The following is a 16,719-nucleotide window of genomic DNA, read 5'->3' as shown; positions in this document are numbered from 1 at the left end:
CAGTATGTGGCATTGTAGCCTTTTTGGGAGCAGATGTGATATCTGCAGGTTTCACCATGCCAAGAAATGTTAACAAAAGATTACAGCTATTATTTTAACCTTAATGGGAAACATAATAAATCACAGAATCTCTACAGTGTAGAAGAAGGCCAATCAGCCCATTGAGTCCACACTGACCCTTTGAAGAGCATGACACACAGACCCACCCATCTGCATTATCACTGCAGTTCCCATGGGTAATCTACCTAGCCTACACATCCCTGGACACGATGGGCAATTTCCCATGGCTAATCCACATAAGCTGCAAATTTTTGGATTGTGGGAGGAAACCTACACAGACACAATGTACAAACTTCATACAGACTGTTGCCTGAAGATCGATTTGAACCCCGATCCCTAGTGCTGTGAGGCAGCAGTGCCAACCATGCTGCCCTAAATAGATGAAAGTAGCATCCTGTTCAGGTTTTAGATACTTAGATGATGAATCCCAGTTAAGTGATTCTTTCCATTATATTTTAGAAGAACTTCTGTCAACGTTTCAAATTAATTTGTCATAGTTTGAATATTATTTGTGATATCAGTAATTCATTTTGTAACCTCACAAGGAGTTTTTTTTTGGCTTTTCTAACATTAATATCACAGAATTTGATACTGATTTACTGGAGTAAACAGAAGTTCATCTCAGTGACCAAAGTACAAAGTAATGCTGAATGATGTCTGACTGGATGTTTGGTCAAACATTTTTCAGGTATTGCTGACTTTTTGTCAAAATTAGATGTGAGGTTGCGTACAAATATAAACATATTTTATACTTATACAACATCAATTGCAAACACATTGATATAAGTAAATAGAAGTGTAACTCAGAGGTTAGGTGTATGCCTTGCATATATGAGGTCCCCTGGGTTTAATCCTTTGTGTTTCTAAGTAATATATTGGGTAGTTTTCAGAAAAGGGAATAAAATGCAAGTTTGTAGGGAGGTGGGAATCATTTAGGTGGTCTTGACAGAAACTAGCATAAACACAGTGGGCTGAATGGTCCCTGCATGTGGTAGTCGTTCTATGAAATATTTATTTGGTAGCTTTGCAATTGGATTTTGTATAATAAGTCATTTTTATTTTTGAAGCGTACCTATAAATTTTAAACATTGAAACTAATACGAAGAAAGCTATGCATCTGTCATTGGCATTGTACGGCTTCTCCTGAGGAGCTTTTGATATAATGGGAAGATCAGAGTAATAGAACTGAATCCAGTATCAAGCAGTAAAATGACTGTTGGAGATTCACAACTTCCTTTTATTATTGGTACAGCTGCTGCCGTGACTGTCATATCTAAAGGTGAGTATAATAAATTCCTTTCGGATCCTTAACACATGCCCTTATGCAAACGATTGTGAAACTGACTAATTATTGCAATGAGGAGAAAGTGAGGACTGCAGATGCTGGAGGTTAAAGTTGAGAGTGTGGTGCTGGAAAAACACAGCAGGTTAGGCAGCATCCGGGGAGCAGGAGAATCCACATTTCAGGCATAAGCCCTTCATCAGGAATGAGGCTTGTGGGCCAGGAGGGATGAAAGATAAATGGGAGAGGGGTGGGGCTGGGGAGAAGGTAGCTGGGAATATGATAGTTAGATGAATGTGCGGGGTGGGAGTGATAGGCTGGAGGGTAGAGTTAAGCGGATGGGTGTGAAGGAAGGAAGATGGACAAGGTGGACTGGTCAAGAGGGCAGTGCTGAGTTGGAGGCTTGAGATTGAGATAAGGTGGGGAGAGGTGAAATGAGGAAACTGGTGAAATCCACATTGATCCCTTGTGTTTGCACGGTCCCAAGGCGGAAGATGAGGCGTTCTCCCTCCAGGTGTTGGGTGGTAAGGGTTTCACGATGGAGGAGACCCAGGACCTGGAGGTGTGAGGGGAAGTTAATACCTTCAGCCACGGGGCGGTGGGGTTGGTTGGTGCAGGTGTTCTCTGAAACAACCTGCAAGTTGGTGTCCTGTCTTCCCGATGTAAAGGAGACCACATTGGATGCAGCGGATACACTAGATAGTATACATGGAAGTGAATTTCTGTTGGAGGTGGAAAACTCCTTTGGAGCCTTGGATGGAGGAAAGGTGGGATATGTGGGTGCAGGCATTTCACTTCCTGCAGTGGCAGAGGGAGATGCTGGGGTGGGGAGTGGGTTGGTTGGGGGTGGGGCATGGACCTTATGAAGGAGTTGCAGAGGGAATGGTCTCTCTGGAAAGCAGATAGGGGTGGGTAAGGAACTATATCCCTAGTGGTGGGGTCTGTTTGGAGGTGGTGGAAGTGGCGGAGGATGATGCGATGCATGTGGAGATTGGTGGGGTGGAAGGTGAGGAGTGGGTGGTTTCGGTCCTTGTTGTGATTGGAGGGATGGGGTTCAAGGGCAGAGGAACGGAAAGTGGACGAGATGCACTGTAGGGCATCATCAGCCACATGGGAGGAGAAATTGCGATCTTTGAAGAAGGAGGCCACCTGGGATGTTCTGTGGTAGAATTGGTCCTTCTGGGAACAGATGTGGTAGATGTAGAGCAATTGGGTAAAAGGGATGGCATTTTTACAGGAGGTAGGGTGGAAGGAGGTGTCGTTCAGGTAGCTGTGGGAGTCAGTGGGTTTGTAATAAATGTCCGTGTGTATTCGGTCACCAGAGTTGGAGATGGAGAGGTCCAGGAAGGGGAGGGAGGGGTTTGAGACAGTCCAGGTGAATTTGAGGTCAGGTTGGAAGGTGTTTGTGAAGTTGATAACTGTTCAATGTCCTCATGGGAACACAAGGTGGCACTGATACGGTCAGTATGTAACAGAGGAAAATGGTGCAGGGGATGGTGCAGATGTAGCTGTGGAAGATAGACTATTCCACATACTCACGAAGAGGCAGGCATAGCTGGGGCCCATACAGGTGCCCATGGGAACTCCACCCCTCTAATGTCTGAAACATCAATTCTTCCGCTCCTCTGATGCTGCCTGAACCTGCTGTGTTTTTCCCACGCCACACTCTTGAATCTAATTATTCCAATGATATTCCTACAGAGTTAGGTGAGGTTAGTGCTTGAGAGAAACTGTGCACATACTGATTTTGTTTTGAGTGAAAAAGAAACTGTAACTTGTTTTGGTCAGTAAGTTTCAGCAAGTGGATATGTGTCAAGTCAATACTCAATCTGACATGTGCCAAAACAATTGATATTTTGAGAAGTTGGTCTGCCTGAGGTGATGGTGGCAGACAATGGCCCACAGTTTTTGTTAGAAGAGTATGAAACACATTCTAATAACACCAGCTCAGATTAGCCAGAATAACAAACAGTTGCTATTGCATGAGAACAGTCATATGTATGTGTTATATCCTTGAGTAATTGAAAATGTACATGATAATGTATGCATTTTTTTGTTTGCATTGAGAAGTCACAGAATCTCTACAGTCTGGAAACAGGCCACTTGGCCCAACAAGTCCACATTGACCCATCCAGACCCAAACCTGTGACTTCACCACAGGAAATAACATCATCATAGTAAATGACATCACCAATCCAAAGATATAAATAGAAAGCAGGAATTTTCAGCATTGCTTCGCCTGAGGCTCACTGAAGATGTTACCGAGTAGGGTAATGAAACGTCTGGAAATGAACCTTCCAGCTCAGCAAGCTACATCCAAAACCTCAACCTGAGCTGCAAATCTTCTCAAAGCACCACCACCCCATATTTCCCCTGACCAATGCACCCAGCCTACACATCTCGAGACACCATGGGCAATCCAGCATGGCTAATTCACCTAACCTGCATATCTTTGGAGTGTGAGAGGAAACCAGAGCACCTGAAGGAAACCCACACAGACACGGGGAGAATGTGAAAACTCTACACAGACAGTTGCCCAAGGCTGGAATCAAACCAAGGTTCCCGGCGCTATGAGGCAGCAGTGCTAATCACTGAGCCGCCCCAGAGTCACCGTGCCACCCTCAAGACATATTTGGATTGAAATACAATTATGTACAAATTATGCCAGATTGCTCTTATCACATGACAATGTAGGTGGACTTCACTTGGCTTCACTTCAACAGTGTCCTCTGTTGAACACAATGTTGTATTATATAGTCGAAACAAAATGTAATCTGTCAAGCCACTGTTGAGCAGGACTATGTAAATGTTCAGATGTCAGGTAAGCAAGCAAGAAACATAACCATTTGTTATTTGGAATGCATTAAAACTAAATTGAATTTTTTTTAATTTAATGTTCTTACAACAAAGTTTTCAACAGCGGTCATTGGATAACATTTGGATTTTCCCCTTCAGGCTCCCTTGTTGAATTATTTAAAGATAGGGAGCCAAATTGAGGACCTAAAGTTTATTGCTGTAATATATGTTGCCTTTAGCCACTCATACAGAAAGTCATAAAGATGTTTCTCCACCGTTGTGCATATGTATATATTTAGATAGTCATTGGAAGAGAATGGACAATTCCATAGCGAAGTGAACAAGACATTATTTTCTTTCAGAAACTGTGGCAGTTGTAGAGTCATAGAGGTTTAAAGCACAGAAACAGGCCCTTCAGCCCAATTTGTCCATGCTGCCCAGTTTTCACAATTAAACACTTTCACAATTATCCCATTTGCCTGCGTTTGGTCCATTTCGACCCATGCCTATCTCATCCATGTACCTGTCTTAAATGTTTCATAACTGATGAAATTGTACTCACCTTCACCACTACCTCTGACATCCTGTTCAAGACACTCACCACCCACTGTGTGAAGAAAGTGCCCCCCTGGACCCTTTTGTATCTCTCTCCCCTCACTTTAAACCTATGCCCTCTAGTTTTAGACTCTCCCACCATGGGGAAAAGCTGCTGGCTATCTATCTTATCTACACCTCTCATGATTTTATAGTTCTAGATTTTGCTGGTAGTACACACTGAAACAACTATAGAAATCATTCACTGCTATTTTTATTGCTCACTGTTTTGTGAGTTGTACTTACTCAGTCCTTACTCATAAGGTTTTAAAATTTCTGCTTGTTCATCATAACGATCCACATTTGGCTTCAATTCAAACATCAAAGGGAATGCAAGAGAAAAATGACCTACTCCTTCTGATCTTTTAAACAGTGCAAGTGGGCCAAAAGCATATAGCAGAAATCCAATATTAAAAGAACTATGAAAATCTAAACAGGCAGCTGAACAGTTAACGTGAATGTGGCAAGGTGTAATTCACAAGATGCAATTTAAAATAGCTATTACTGCCTAAGGCTACACAACCCTGAATGTCAAACAGCTGTGTCACTTTCTACTTTTCATGAACATGTCACACTTCATGGAAGCACGGTAACTTTTTTGAACATGACTAGTATAGATACTATGAGGGAAAATAACTCAGGTTTTGTTTTAATACACAGTACCATCAAAGCAAGAATAATCTAAAAGTGAAAATGCTTCTCAAATATCCCTGAGATGGAGTTATTTCACACTGTGGTTATTACAGAATCAACATGGCGACCCAGTATTGCTGAATTGCATGGAAAAAATGTAAATTTGAATCTTCTCAACTGTATAATAAGTCTTGTGGAAAGATAAATCTCAAGCCCAAAATTATGACAGCCTCTTTGCTTCCCATCATTAGATCAATGATTTTTATGATTTTATTTAAAGACTTCTAAAGGATCTCCATAAATTACCTCGATTATTCTCCTGCATTGATCCCACAATACAGATTTGTGTAATTTTACATCACAAAATGGGCAGATGATGAAGTAAGAGCACAGATTGAAAGCATTAAATATGCTTGCTTTTAAAATGTAAGTAATTCACATTTTTATAGAATCCCAGAACACTATAACGAAAAGTGCTTTGGTCATACTAATGGCTCTATAAACTATCAATTGCAACACCTTGCATTTGTTTGAAACTGTAATACAGAAAGACACTCCGTGATGCTTCACAGAAGCATAAATAAAGAAAAAACATAATGGGAAATAAAGAATGCTGAGCCAAAGAAGGAAAGATTAGAAAGGATGACAAAAAGCTGTCCAAGGAGATGAATTTCAATTGCTGAAAATAAGAAATGAAATGTTGTATAGTATAAAGATGAGAGATAATGCCTGAACTAGATACTTGAAAACTTAAACTCCTGATTGTTTGGGAGGCTTTTGAAGTGTTTTTCTCTATTCATGGGACGTAGGTGTTGCTGGCTGGGCCAGCATGTATTGCCCATCCCTGGGTACCCTTGAGAAGTTGGTGGTGAGCTGCTTTTTTGAACTGCAGCCCATGAGCTGTTAGGAAACTCACAATGCTATTAAGGTAAATCATAGCAGGATTTCAACCCTTTGATGGTGATAGAATGGTGGGTGAGTGGCTTGGATGGGAACTTACAGTGGAGATGTTCCCATGTATCTGCTGCCCTTGACCTTCAGGTAGAAGTGGTCATGGGATTAGAATGTGCTATCCAAGGATCTTTGGTAAATTGTTGCCATTCATCTTGTAGATGGTGTGCAATGGTGATGCTGAGTATCAGTGGTGGAAGGAAGGATGCTTATGAATGGGATGCCAACCCAGTAGGCTGCTTTGTCCTGGATGGTCTCAAGATTCTTGATTGTCAAGCTTCTTTAGGCAAGTGCAAAGTATTCCATCACCCTTCTGATTTACACAGAAACACAGAAAATAGAAATGGGAATAAGTCAATCATATCTACAATATGTGCAGGCAGGTGGGTGTTTACATTATCTAAGCTTGTAAATCAGAAGAAATTGTTTGGATGAGGGATTAAGATGTGAGAAGGAAGATTGTATATGAAATATCATCAATGGGTTCAGCCTCATTATTGGACAAAGTTGCTATGCTAGCTAGAATGCAATCAACAGGCATGGGTTAATCACAACCATTTCCAGAGGCTTTTTTTGTTTCATCTTCAAAAGAAAAGATAATTTTGCCTTTGAATGTTGGCCTGAGTTCCATTGAACAGATGTTCTTTTCATCCAGGAATTCAAATTTGTTAATACGATTGCAGTTGCTAGTGATCCAAAGATAAAACAAATGTCCAAATCCTTACAATTTAAAGCTGCAATGTTGTTGTTTTGCTGTACTTACAGATATTAATTTAGGACTATTCACCATTGCAAAATCCTTTAATTCAAACCCTATATAGCTACAGCATCTCACCTGCCTAAGTTGGCATTTAATTGTTGCATTGCTAGTGATACCCATCACAGAACCAAAAGCTGGATTTTCTTTTTTCCTATGTTGTCTACTATTTCCATAATTTAGGTTGAAATAAATTAATACTCACTTCAATAATAAAACCAGGAAATGTTGTAAATATCTGATTCATCAGGTAGCACCAATGAAGACAGAAACAGATTTAATGCATCAGTTCTAGTGAAAGATCATAGGCCTGAAGCTGGGCAGAGTTTAATGGTCCAGGTGGTGAGGCCTGTCCACCAATGAAGGGCAATTGGCAACATGACTGTCAGGGCCACTGTAGGTTCTTTTAAACCCTACCCTCTCCCTTCCCCAGAACTTGACTTATTGCCAATTAGGCACTTAGCTTATTGTTGACAGTGTCCTTTTGTCTTCAGGAGGATTTCCCCATGAGCTTTGTAGCATGAGTTTGGCAGCTCCACAGCACTGGCAATGGATGTTATTTTCAAACTTGTTAATAGGATAGTAGTTGCTAGTGATCCAAAGGTAAAATAAATGACTCATCCTAGAACTGCAGTAGGCTCAGGCTGAGGGTCATTTTTTGGAACCGTAGAGAAACAATTGGTGCAGGGGTCATTCGGGTAGGTCCAGTAAATGGGGGTGGTGGGGGGGCAAATTGAAAAGGAAGACTGATATCTTGTCAGAGATGGCACTTGCTGCCAATGGGTCTCTCTATTGGTTACAGGTTGCCCTAGTGAGAGAGCTGAAAATGTGTTGCTGGAAAAGCGCAGCAGGTCAGGCAGCATCCAAGGAACAGGAGAATCGACGTTTTGGACATAAGCCCGAATTCCTGAAGAAGGGCTGATGCCCGAAATGTCGATTCTCCTGTTCCTTGGATGCAGCCTGACCTGCTGCGCTTTTCCAGCAACACATTTTCAGCTCTGATCTCCAGCATCTGCAGTCCTCACTTTCTCCTAGTGAGAGAGCTGCACACCACAATTTGATTGTCTCATACACTATTAAATAAGGCAGACGTTTAGCTATTTTATTTTAAACCACTATGGGACATGGGTGCCACTAGCTGACCAGCATGCATTGTCCTTGAGAAGGTGTTGCTGAGCTCCCTTCTTGAATCACTGTAGTGCATGTTCATTAAATACCAGAAAAGTGATGATTCACATGTATGCCAATTACTGCCATTCTTTTATTAAGCCAAAACAAAAATATGCTTCTGATGTTTGTGAAATACTGTGCGTTTGGGCTCAATACAAATAAACTAACTAAACAAACAATGTGCCTTTAAATTGAAAAGTCAGACTCTGCACAGGGCAGATTTCATGCACAAACAGCTTTTGGGATAAATCACCTGCTTGGTGTTTTTGGAAAAGCATGTGCACATCTGTTCTGTTTATGAATTAACTTGTATTTCTGAACATAGTTTCATTTGTGTTTACATGATATAATAAAATTGCGTACTTTTATTTCATTTTAATATTCAAATATACTTGCAATTCATTAAACTTAATTTTTTACACGTAAACTCATTTTAATAATTATCAACATTAGTTTTCTACTTCTTCCTTTGTATTTTCTGTTCAAATTACACAAGGTCACATCATTGCACTTTCTCAACACTCAACATTGATGAGTTACACTGTTGATTCTTACACTATTGATGCAAAATGAAGATTTCCCTTGAATGGGTTTAACACCATTAGGCTGAATCCAGGTCCTCACTCAAATTAAACTGTACATGGTTTGTGTCAATGCAAAACCTGAACTGCATTGCCCTGGTGCTATGTTTAATGAAACTGGTGTTAGAAGCTCCTACTTATCAAACATGATATATGTTTTCTGTTTACTAAGGTTTTGAGCATATCTGAAGCAAATTACTTTAAACTGACTCAATGACATAGGAACGTTGGATTGTGTTGGGAACACTGGGATTAACCTTCAACCTCAACATCAGTGGTATCTGGCAATATTTGATAGGCTGCCTATTACTCAGCTCTCTCGATGTTCCTTTCCATTGACTTCAAGTTGAATGTGAAGCTTACTCCTTCACTGCATAATTGACCATATTTTTGCTCAAAACATTCCAATAGTTATATCCTTGCTGTGGCTTCAAATTCATTGCTGAGGGCAAATCCATTTTTATAAATGCCAAGGCCTTCCACAATGTGTCCAAGTCAACATCCTTTTCTAGCTTAATATTTTTCTTTGAAGAGCAACAAAAATCAGATCTCTCCAGTCTCTTCACTTATCTGGGGGTGAATGGAGAGTCTTACTACATTTCAACATGAACATGATAGGATTTTACCTTTATTGAATAGTCTGCCATTAAAAGTTTAGTTTGTTTTGGAGAACGGGTGGTGGCTGCAGACATCATGATATGTCCACGAGGCTGAGAGTCATTAGACAGCATGTTTAGAGAGATGGTCACACTATAGCTCAAGGGACTGGTGGAACAAAAAGGAATGGGTAACCATCGGGCAATCAAAAGAATCGGGCAGGTCATCCTGTAGTCCCTGGGGTTGTGCTCACAAATCAGTTTTCCATTTTTGAAGCTGATGAGTGTGCTGATTCCTCAATGGAGTGCAAAGAGAACTTCTGGCACCACAAGCAAACTGACTGGATAGGAGGGGAGAAAGAAGAAAGGAGGAGCAATAGTCATAGGCGATTCATTAGATAGGGGAGCTGACAGACATTAGCACATAGACTTGACTCCAGCATGTTGTGTTGTCTCCTTAGTACTAGGGTCAGAACGTCACCAAGCAGCTGCAGGAAATTCTGTAGGGGGTGGGTGATAAGTCAATGGATGTGGCACACTGTGATATCAATGATATGGGTAGAGTGAGGGATGAGGTCTTGCAACAAGAATTTAGGGGGAAAGGCAGTGGATGAAACAGCAGGACCTCAAAGGTTGTAATCTCTGGATGACTCCTGGTGCCATGAGCTAGTGAGTACAGAATTTGAGCACTAATGTGGATGAAAGTATAAATCAAGAGGTGGTAGAGGAGAGAGGGTTTTAGATTCCTGGATGATTTTGACCATTTCTGGGAGAGGTGGAACTTGCAAAGGGGAACAATCTGCACCTGAAGCAGAGTAGGATCGGTATCCTTTTGAGTGGGTTTGCTCATGCTGTTCGCAGGAGATTAAGCGAGTTTGGCAGGGAGTAGGAACACAGACAATTAACACAATAAGGAAACAGTGCACAATAGTAAAGAAACCAAGCTACAGGGAGTTCAGCCACGTTGAGTCGCAAGTGAATAATGTGAATCCGGATGGCCTCTACTTTAATGGAAGGAGTGTTGAATATTTAACGGTGGTCTCAGGTTAAAAATTAACATGTTAAGGAGTCCAAGGACTTTTACACAATACAGGTACTATTTTTCTTGTCTGTACCATGCCTGCTCCATTTTAAAATGTCTTTGAATATGTGTTTGACATGGTGAGTATTTATACTCAGGGTTAGTAGAATTACTCATTTACTAATAAGCTTCCTTTTTCCTTCAATCAATAAAATCTTGTAATTGGCTCCTTAATTTTGACTGGTATGACAACTTCCATTAAATGCAACATCTGAGTGCTCAGAAGAAGCTAAATAAAATTTGGTGTAGCCAACCGAGAGGTGGATTTTAAGAAAAGGTAGTAAAACCACCCCACTTACCAGGTTGGAACCCCAAACCCCATAGACAGTTAATGGCTAACAGTCCTGATGGTTAGCTTTAATGAATGTACAACAATAACCAGTCAACAAAAAAATAGCAAAATTAATCTGCAGCTCCTAATGGTTCAAAGGTAAATAACCAGTGTAAAGTTAAAGCATCAGACAAGGACGATTTATTGTTCAGTTTCTGGTTTTACTCAAGTAAATGCTTTCAGCTGGCGTGAAAATTTGAATATTGCAAGGAGCCTTCATGTTCTGAGGTTAGGAAGATCAGAATCAGCCAGAGTTGAGATCCCGAACACTGTCCAATGTTTGCCAGGTGTCAGGTAGGAACCGAATCAGTTTCAGTTTATATGCCCTCTCTGGATCAATAACATTACTCACTGACTGGAATTATACATGAGGAATAGGTATTTTGGTGAAATATGGAGGGCTTGCAAGATTCATGCAACTATTCCAGAGTAAGTGAAAGAAAATGAGATAAACATTAGATGCAATTTTTTTTGTATAAGGGCGAACAACTTAAAGTGTAGATTTCAGTACGTTGCAGCCATAGATCAGCTGAAGTACAATAGGTAATAAATGAAGACAGGCAGTTTGACTGAAGGATGAGATCTGGTATCAGGCTGCCTACTTCAATTACAGTCTACTTGACTCAGTTTGTCTATTATTGCTATTCAATTAAACATTAAGAAATAAGAATCTAATAAAGAAAATTTTACAAAATATTTCATTCACAGCTGTGAGCTCTGCTGGTGTTAGAGAGGCTGCTCAGTGGGGGACAGAAGATGCAGCTGTAAATAAGCATTTTATTAATGTTGCTCTAACTGAACTGCTCATCTAATTTATTGAACATAGCAGATTCTGGGACAATGTAAAGTTGCAGACGGTATTAAAGCACACTTCTTTCATGCTTGTCCCTTTGTCTTTGTGGAAAATGCCTCATCCCATGCTGCAACTCCTCCTGGTCCTATGAGAATCCAGATAGCATTCAGCCCTGAATATCTCACTGGACCATAAGCTGTATGTTTAAATAAAGATCCAGCTGGATTCAGGTATAGATCTTTGCCACCTGGTCAAAGGGTCAGGCGAATATTAAAGATCACAGGAAAAAAGTGGGATAGTGGCAGACAAATATCCTCGGCAGCTTTAATTACTGCCCTCTCATTTTCTGCCAGGGGCGCAGGGGTTAAAATTCCCTCTATGGTATAAAAAATTGTTGGGTCTCAACAAATTACTTATCATTCTAATATATAGAGTACACTGACTTGCTGACCTTGCACTGTATGAAACACAGGGGAGACCTGAAGTTTAATGTTACATTAGCTTATAAGGCTGTAATTAGTACCAATACTATAAATAGTGCACGAAGCTGAAAGATTTTATATACATTATACTAGAAATTCATTACACTTCCTTGAAAGTGCTACTTGACAGAATTGAAGGACCAGTACTGAGGAGCTTGATTCTGCTGTCAGCAAAATCCCTGAATGCGAACATCATTATGTAATAGGGAATTTCCTTGTAGAAATGGTCGCAGAGCATGAGGCATGGTACTCTTCACTCATCACAGCCTTGTAAAGATAAATGAGAATAGTTAGAGTCAACTTAAGCATTGCTCCTACCATGAGTTTTATATCAGGAATACCTTGTTGTGGTTGTGTTTGCCGAGCTGGGAATTTGTGTTGCAGTCATTTTGTCACCTGTCGAGGTGACATCCTCAGTGCTTGGGAACCTCCTGTGAAGCACTTCTGTGATCTTTTCTATGGCATTTATAGTGGTTTGTCTCTGCCGCTTCCAGTTGTCAGTTCCAGCTGTCCGTTGCAGTGGCTGGTATCTTGGGTCCAGGTTGATGTGCTTGTTGATTGAATCAGTGGATGAGTGCCATGCCTCTAGGAATTCCCTGGCTGTTCTCTGTTTGCTTGTCCTATAATAGTAGTGTTGTCCCAGTCGAACTCATGTTGCTTGTCATCTGTGTGTGTGGCTACTAAGAATAGCTGGTCGTGTCGTTTCATGGCTAGTTGGTGTTCATGGATGTGGACTGTTAGCTGTCTTCCTGTTTGTCCTATGTAGTGTGTTGTGGAGTCCTTGCATGGGATTTTGTACACTACGTTGGTTTTGCTCATGTTGGGTATCGGGTCCTTTGTCCTGGTGAGTTGTTGTCTGAGAGTGGCTGTTGGTTTGTGTGCTGTTATGAGTCCTCGTCTGGCTGTCAGTTCAGAAATGTTCTTGATGTATGGTAAAGAGGCAAGTCCTTTGGATTGTGGCATGTCTTCATTCCGTTGTCTTTGCCTTAGGCATATGTTGATGAAATTGCAGGGATATCCGTTTTTGGCGAATACATTGTAGAGGTGTTCTTCTTCCTCTTTTTGCAGCTCAGATGTGCTGCAGTGTGTTGTGGCCCTTTTGAACAGTGTCTTAATGCAACTTCTATTGTGTGTGTTGGGGTGGTTGCTTTCGTAGTTCAGGACTTGGTCTGTGTGTGTGGCCTTCCTGTATACCTTTGTGGTGAATTCTCCATTCAGTGTTCTCTGTACCATCACGTCTAGGAATGGGAGTTGGTTATCCTTTTCTTACTCTCTAGTGAATCGGATTCCTGTGAGTGTGACGTTGATGATCCGGTGTGTGTTCTCTATTTCTGTGTTTTTAATGATTACAAAGGTGTCATCCACATATCTGACCCAGAGTTGGGTTGAATTTGTGGTAAGACTGTTTGTTCTAATCTTTGCATCACAGCTTCTGCTATGAGTCCAGAGATGGGTGAGCCCATGGGTGTGCCGTTGATTTGTTCATATATTTGGTTGTTGAACGTGAAGTGTGTGGTGAGACACAGGTCTAGTAGTTTGAGTATGCAGTCTTTGTTGATAGGTTCCCTATCTTGTTGTCTGTTCTGTCTGCCCAGCAGGTTGGCTATTGTTTCTCTGGCTAGGGTTTTGTTGATAGTGGTGAACAGTGCCGTTGCATCAAATGAGACTATGGTTTCTTCCTTGTCTATATGTATATTTCTGATGATGTCCAAGAATTCCTGTGTTGACTGTATAGAGTGTCTGGATCCGCTGATCAGGTGTTTCAGTTTCTGCTGTAGCTCTTTAGGAAGTTTGTGTGATGGTGTCCCTGGTAGTGATATGATGGATCTGAGTGGAATGTCTGGTTTGTGCACTTTAGGTAGTCCATAGAATCTGGGGGTGTTGTTGCTTTCAGGTTTCATTCTCTGTTGGCCAAACCTGGTTATCTGTCCGTTTTTTTGTAGTTTCCTCAGTGTGTTGTATATCCTATCGGTGAGCTGTGGGGTGGGGTCAAACTCCCTCTTTTGGTAGGTGTTGGTATCTGCAAGTAGTTGTTGCGCTTTCTGGATGTACTCTGCTTTGTCCAGGATGACCATCATTCTGCTTTTGTCTGCTGGTAGTATGATTATGTTCTTATCGTTTCTTAGTGCTTTTAGTGCTTCTCTCTCCTTGGTGTTGAGGTTATGTGTTTGTCTTTTCCTTGTTATCAGGGGTACGATACTTTGTCTCACTGTTTGTTGTGTCTCTTCTGTCAGTCCATTGTTTCTGAGTGTGCATTCTAGTGCTGCTAGGAAGTCTGCTGTCTTGGCGTCCCTGTGGTTATAGGTGAGTCCCTTGGCTAGTATTGTTCCTTCCGTGTCTGTGAGCTGTCTGTGGGAGAGGTTTCTAACCCAGGTATGTGTTGTGGTGTCCTCTCTGTTGTGTGTTAGTTTGGCCATTTTTTCTTTTAGTGCCATTTTTTTGCAGAGTGTGGTCCTGTTCTGTCCTATGGTGACGGCCTGTTCTATGGTCCGGGTCCATTCCTGATTGGTGGTTTTTGAAATTAACAATTTTTGGTGCGCAATTTCTTGTCTGTATTTGTGTAGTCTGTTGTGTGCGTCTGTAATCATTACCTGGATCATCTTTAATCCGTTCTGTCTGGCCGTGTCTCCGGCTTGTGGGTTGTTGACTGGTGGCCTGTATCTGACACATGGTGGAAGGATTCCATTCTTTTGGCATTCGTGCAGGAACCAGAGTTGTTCGTATGTGGCGCTTAGGCGGTTGGCACAGGATTCCTGTCTCTCGCCCGTAGGTGTTCAAAGTTTGTGCGAAGATTTGTACCTCGGGAGTTCGTTGTTGTGGTTCTGTTCGCTGAGCTGGGAATTTGAGTTGCAGACGTTTCATCCCCTGTCTAGGTGACATCCTCAGTGCTTAGGAGCCTCCTGTGAAGTGCTTCTATGATCTTTTCTCCGCCATTTATAGTGGTTTGAATCTGCTGCTTCCGATTGTCAGTTCCAGCTGTCCGCTGCAGTGGCTGGTATATTGGGTCCAGGTCAATGTGCTTGTTGATTGAATCTGTGGATGAGTGCATGCCTCTAGGAATTCCCTGGCTGTTCTCTGTTTGGCTTGTCCTATAATAGTAGTGTTGTCCCAGTCAAACTCATGTTGCTTGTCATCTGCGTGTGTGGCTACTAAGGATAGCTTGTCATGTTGTTTCGTGGCTAGTTGGTGTTCATGCATGCAGACCGTTAGCTGTCTTCCTGTTTGTCCTATGTAGTGTGTTATGCAGTCCTTGCATGGGATTTTGTATACTACGTTGGTTTTGCTCATGCTGGGTATCAGGTCCTTTGTCCTGGTGAGTAGTTGTCTGAGAGTGGCTGTTGGTTTGTGTGCTGTTATGAGTCCTAGTGGTCATAGTAGTCTGGCTGTCAGTTCAGAAATGTTCTTGATGTATGGTAAAGTGGCTCGTCCTTTGGATTGTGGCATGTCCTCATTCCATTGTCTTTCCCTTCGGCATCTGTTGCTGAAATTGCGGGGGTATCCATTTTTGGCAAATACATTGTAGAGGTGTTCTTCTTCCTCTTTTTGCAGTTCAGGTGTGCTGCAGTGTGTTGTGGCCCTTTTGAACAGTGTCTTAATGCAACTTCTTTTGTGTGTGTTGGGGTTGTTGCTTTCATAGTTCAGGACTTGGGTCTGTGTGTGTGGCTTTCCTGTATACCTTTGTGGTGAATTCTCCATTCAGTGTTCTCTAGGAATGGGAGTTGGTTGTCCTTTTCTTACTCTCTAGTGAATCTGATTCCTGTGAGTGTGGCGTTGATGATCCGGTGTGTGTTTTCTATTTCTGTGTTTTTAATGATTACAAAGGTGTCATCCACATATCTGACCCAGAGTTTGGGTTGAATTTGTGGTAAGACTGTTTGTTCTAATCTTTGCATCACAGCTTCTGCTATGAGTCCAGAGATGCGTGAGTCCATGGGTGTGCAGTTGATTTGTTCATATATTTGGTTGTTGAACGTGGAGTGTGTTGTGAGGCATAGGTCCAGTAGTTTGAAGGAACACCTTCTTTTCAAACTAACCGTGTCTCAAGGTTTCCTAGAGATATCTAAGATCAGGACATTGGCATCAGTTTGATCTGATCATCACCAGCCGTGATTGTCCGAGCAGCATTTTAAACATGCACTCCAGTGTGCCCCAGGATGACAGTGTAGCTCTTGAATAATTTTCCATTCAAAGAAGAAATGCCATTGTCATATCAATATGTTCCCACCCAGATCAAAACCTACAGTTCCTTATGATTTGGAGATGCCGGTGTTGGACTGGGGTGTACAAAGTTAAAAATCACACAACTATAACCTGGTGTTGTGTGATTTTTAACTTTGTACAGTTCCTTAAATCATTTGAACAGGTGCTGTTCAGTTTTCCCATATTACATGCAAAAGAAAAATGGATTGATTGCTTGATTGATTGATTGTTGTCACCCATACTGAGATACAGTTTTGCATGCTGTACAGGCAGATTGCACCTTACAAAGTGCATCAGGTTAACAGAACAGTGTGCAGAATTGGCATGGGTAGTCCAGGATAAATGTTGGGGGAATCATCACTCCCAGGAACTTGACAACCTCCATGTAAACACCAGTGGTGCAGATAGAGGC

This window comes from Chiloscyllium punctatum, chromosome 1 (assembly GCF_047496795.1).
Source record: "Chiloscyllium punctatum isolate Juve2018m chromosome 1, sChiPun1.3, whole genome shotgun sequence".
In the NCBI taxonomy this organism is placed as follows: Eukaryota; Metazoa; Chordata; class Chondrichthyes; order Orectolobiformes; family Hemiscylliidae; genus Chiloscyllium; species Chiloscyllium punctatum.
The sequence above is the reverse complement of the archived record's forward strand: the minus strand, read 5'-3'. Positions refer to the sequence as shown.